Below are 5445 nucleotides of genomic sequence, written 5' to 3' on the forward strand. Positions count from 1 at the left end.
GTATTCCCACCAACAATGGATGAGTGTACATTTTTCCACATCCTTGCCAACATTTATTGTTGTTTACATTCTTGATAATTGTCATTCTGACTGCAGTGAAATAAAATCTTGGAGTAGTTTTGATTTGCATTTCTCTAATTGCTAGAGATGTTTAACATTTTTTCATATATTTGTTGATCAATTGAATTTCTTCTTCTGTGAAATATCTGTTCAGTTTCTTAGACCATTTATTGATTGGGTTATTATTATTATTATTGGTGTTAAGTGTTTTGAATTTTTTATATATCCTGAAGGTTAATGTGGGCTGAGCATGTGGCTCAGTGGTGCACTTAAGGTCAAAACAAAAACCCTGGTAACAGAACAAAACAAATTAAAAAAAAAAAAAATATATATATATATATATATATAAACCCAGATTCTGGTTTTACATCCAGTGGATTAAATTTTTATTTTTGAAAACCCTGCAAATAATTTCTCTTAATTATAGCCAGCATAATTTCACATACATTTCCTTTTAGGACATTGGTCCTTCACAAACCTGCAACCTGCTTAGACTATCTGCAACTTGTTTAAGCCTTTAGCTTTTGAGTTTTTGGCCTATCTTTCTTCCCATTTTGAAAGAATCCAGTCATGTTACTTTAGGATAAACATCATACTTTACCGTACAAAATCTTTCCTCATTCAAAAACACTCTCTAAAAGACATATCCTAATCCTTATAACTTTGTATATACCCCCCCCCAATTTTTTGTTTAAAATAAAAGATTTGTTCTACTTTTTTGTCTCTTTTTAAAATTTACAAGTTTAAACAAACCATATAAATTTTTAAAATTTAGACAAATTACTTCTTTTAAAAAAAATACTACACTCTCCAATATTTTCATCAAAATGCAGCTTAAAAGTCTTTCTCCCTTTCTCTTTCTTTCTGTATAGAATTGTGCATGTTAATTAGAACATTAACTATTAAAAGCCTTTTTTTTTGTACCTGACATTGAACCCAGAGGCACTCAACCAGTGAGCCACATATCCCAATCTTTTATATTTTATTTAGAGACAGGGTCCCAATAAGTTGCTTAGGTCTTTGCTAAATTGCTGAGGCAATTTCTAAACATAGAAAGCAATGGACATTGTGTCTTGAACACCTAAAAGAGATAAATATTATCCTGAATGGCCAGGAACACGGACAAAAAAAAAGTTAGCAATTTTAGACTTTTTATGTATTTATTTATTTATTTTTGTGGGTGGGTACCAGGGAGTGAACTCAGGGGCACTCAGTCACTTAGTCACATCCTCAGCTCTATTTTTTATTTTATTTAGAAGCGGGGTCTCACTGAGTTGTTTAGTGACTCACTTTTGCTGAGGCTGGCTTTGAACTCACAATCCTCCTGCCTCTTTCTCCCCAGCCTCTGGGATTACAGGTGTGAGCCACTGCTCCTGGCTAATTCTAGACATTCTGAATTTTATCTTATAAACAAATTTAAATTAACTCATCTCTGAGATATCTACTTGCATTAAATTCTATTTATGAGACAGAATAATATGTTAATATGTAATTATTAATTTGTAAAATGAGAGTTGGATACAAATTACATTCACAAGAAATTGAATCAATCTAAGGTCATATGTTTATATGACTGTTGTCATTTGGATCAGGAATGTCCCCCCAAAGCTCACGTGTTGAAGGCTTGGTCCCCAATGCAGCAATGTCTGGAGGTCAGGTTTGGGAGAAGTGATGTACTCATGGTTATTATGACTTTATCAGGGGATTAATGCATTTGATGGATTAATGGCATGAATGAACTACTGGGAGGACTTACAAACTGTAGGCAGGTGAGGCAAGGTTGGAGGAAATAGTTCATTGGGGATGTGCCTTTGGAAACTACTTCTTATCCCTGTCCCTTTCCCTTTCTCTCTCTCTCTCTCTCTCTCTCTCTCTCTCTCTCTCTCTCTCTCTCTCTCTCTTGGCTGCCATAAGCTGAGCATCTTTCCTCTTCCATGCCTTTCTACTCAGATGTTTCTGCTTTGGAGCAAGCCAACCATGGACTGATACCTCTGAAACCATATGCCAGAATAAATCCTTCTTCCTCTTTTGGATATTTTGATCATAGCAATAAAATACTAATACAACAACTAAACATTATGATTTTTTGTTGGCACACCATATCTAAGCCTTGAGTCAAAATTTCCACATGAAACAGCTTATACAGAAAAAAAATTTTTCTAATCTAATCTCTATTTTCTTCAGTCTCAAATAAAGAATTAATTCTTTGATTGCATTTTGCAAGTGGGCTGAGATTAAAAAACAAAACCCAGAAAACCTCCAAGCAACACAAATAACTTCCTATCTTAGTGAAAGGAAAGTGACCACAACACTCGGAGCGACCAAGAGATCTTTATTGCAGCAGTGCAACAGAGAAGAAAAGAGAGAAAGAGAAGGAAAGAGAGAGAGAGAGACAGAGCAAGAGAGCAAAAGAGAGAGGGGCCTGGCAGGAGGGAGTTTTTATAGCCCAAAACTAATGAGATCTCTGAGTCTGCAAGCTGCCTTGTTGGCACAAGCGGGGTTAAGTGTTCAGCCTTGAGCAGGAGTTTGGGCATTTGGGCTTGAAGCAAACAGGTGATAAAGAACCAGACAGAGGGTTTGAGAAGCCAGGTCATCCTGCAGCTAACTTTGTTTGGCATGCCCTGCAGACAAGTTATTCAGCCTGTCCTGCACCTAACACTTAGTTTAAACAGAAAGCCAAAGAGATAAAAAAAAAAAATAGGTAGATAGCCATAAAGCCAAAAGCTTTTATATGTTATGCTTATGATTGCAGTTTAGGAATCATTTTAAACATGGAGTAGTGGACTACACATGTAATCCCAGCAACTCAGGAGGCTGAGGCTGGAGGATCATAAGTTGGAGGTCAGTTTGGGCAAGTTAGTGAGAAACCTTGTCTCAAATAAAAAATTAAAAAACCTGAGAATGTGGCTCAGTAGTAAAGCACCATTGGGTTAAATCCCCGGTTCCACAAACACACACACACACACACACACAAATAATTTTGAAGGGCACATAGAAATGTTTCAACTTTGGCATGCTGGTCAAACAAGAGTATCACCTAAGTGTGCATAATACAAAAATGAATTTATGATAAGAAGGGCCATAAAATAGAAGGTGAGCTAAATAAAAAATAATTCTGGAAAAAAATCTGTCAAAAATAGAACAGCTGGGTAAAACCTAGCCCCAGGAATTCCAGGGGAAGTTAACCTTGGTGAATGTTCGATTAGGATGTGTTCAATGTTATCTCCAGAACTCATTTTGTGAGAGGGCTCTCAGGTGCTGGAGCAAGAGTCGGTGAAATAACAGGACTGTCACTGCAGCCATCAAATGCATCTCTTAACCCCTATTAAAAACACAGATCCAAACTAATAGATAAAAAAACCCCACCCTCATACCCCACCGAATATTCCCTCCATGTCTCCAGGATTTTCACAGACATGAAATAAACTAAGCATTAGAGACACTGTTGAAGGAACATACAAAGAGGCCCAACTATCCACAACTGGGGAGTAGCTCAAATGAAGAACCTTGAAGGCTCTGTGGGATTTGCCAATCTCCCACATCAAGTTTACAGAAAATCAGAGAAGAGAGGGTCTGAATTCACATATGGTAGTAGGTGAATCTGGACTGGGAAAATCAACATTAATCAACTCATTATTCCTCACAGATTTGTATTTTCTTGAGTATCCAGACTGCTGGTGGAATGATCCAAAGATTAAATCAAAGTAGGTGGTGCTCAGTTGCTGCTCACAATAGTTGATACCCCAGGGCTTGGAGATGCTGTGGACAATAGTCATTGCTGGCAGCCTGTTATTGGTGACACTGATAGTAAATATGAGGATTACCTAAATGCACAACGTTAGTGAACAGACATAAGATGCCCGATAAGAGAAGTACAGTATGGTTATACTTCGTTGCTCCTTCAGGACATGGACCATTGGATACTGAGTTTATGAAGTGTTTGCATGAAAAAGTGAATAGCATTCCACTTACTGCCAAAGCAGAACACTCCCACTAGAAATGCCAAAATTTTAAAAAACAGATAATGAAAGAAATTCAGGAACAAAAAATAAAAACATATGAATTTCCAGAAACAGAGGATGAGGAAGAAAATAAGCCGGTTAAAAAGATAAAGGGCCATTTACCTCTTGCTATGAGAGGCAGTAATACTATTATTGAAGTTAATGGCAAAAGGGTCAGAAGGAGGCAGCATATCCTTGGGGTGTGGCTGAAGTTGAAAATGTGAGCATTTTGATCTTACAATACTAATAAATATGTTGATAAGAACATAGATGCAGGACTTGAAAAATGTTACTAATAATGTACATGATGAGAATGAGAGAAGCAGAAAACTTGCAGCTGGAACTTACAATGGAGTTGATAAAACAAGAATAAAGAGCAGCTTATGAAGAGCTCTCTGGCACAAAGGGAAGGAGAAAGGAGGGAGCATGTAGCCAAGATGAAGAAGGTGGAAATGAAGATGGAGCAGGTGTTTGAGATGAAAGTCAAGGAAAAGTTAAAAACTGAAGGACTTTGAAGCCAAGGTGTAGTGACGCCATGAGCCAATGAAAAAGAATTTGGAAGCCCAACATAAGGAACTAGAGAGAAAATGATGTCAGTTTGTGAAGGAGAAAGCAAACTGGGAAGCTCAACAATGTACTTTAGAGCAACATAACTCCTCAGGGACCTTGGAAAGGACCAAGAAAGGGAAGATCTTTTAAACTCTCTATTGACCTCCCATTATGTGTTAGTTGCCAATATGCCAGATTGGACATCAGTGTTTGTGGGCTCCATTTGACAAATTTGTACCACTTTTATCCATAATGATGGATTTAATAGCATGACAAAATTTGTTGTTGTTGTTGATGATGATGATGGAGATTAAGATGCCTTGAAAATTGGGTAGAGGATTGTGTACTTACAAAATAACAGCTCTAAGTAACTTTCTATATTTTCTTTTCCTTTTGAAAATTTTTATTCAAAAGATCTCTTCAATTTAATTCAAGAGAACATTTTTACTGTTGTACAATCATGCTCTGGTGGTCTAATTGTTTACAGGATATTCCAAAAGAAAGGGACTCCAGAAGGTTTTTATTAAGTATAAATGGCCACAAAATGATGCAAACTATGCTTCTCTAGGATAATTATAATACTGTTATATATGCAGTTATATTATGCAGCCTATAAAATAATGTAATTTAGTCTAACACAGTTGACCCTAATTTTTGACACTTCCACTGTTTAAAAATACACATGGAAAAAAACCCTATATCCTTACAATGCACCTAGAGCTTTTTAATAACAACTGCTTTTTGTTTTGGATTCTTTACATACATATTATTCTCATTTAGTGCACTCTTTATCCAGAATCTCATAACTCCTTCATTTTTGTAATAACATTTAATT

The 5445-nt window shown here is 36.4% G+C and overlaps 1 pseudogene; it reads left to right on the forward strand.

Annotated features, from left to right (window-relative positions):
- Positions 1-3554: 3554 nt before the first annotated feature.
- LOC114102810 (septin-7 pseudogene) lies at positions 3555-4760 on the forward strand (annotated as a pseudogene).
- The last annotated feature ends 685 nt before the right edge of the window (positions 4761-5445 follow it).

This window comes from Marmota flaviventris, chromosome 6 (assembly GCF_047511675.1).
Source record: "Marmota flaviventris isolate mMarFla1 chromosome 6, mMarFla1.hap1, whole genome shotgun sequence".
NCBI lineage: Eukaryota > Metazoa > Chordata > Mammalia > Rodentia > Sciuridae > Marmota > Marmota flaviventris.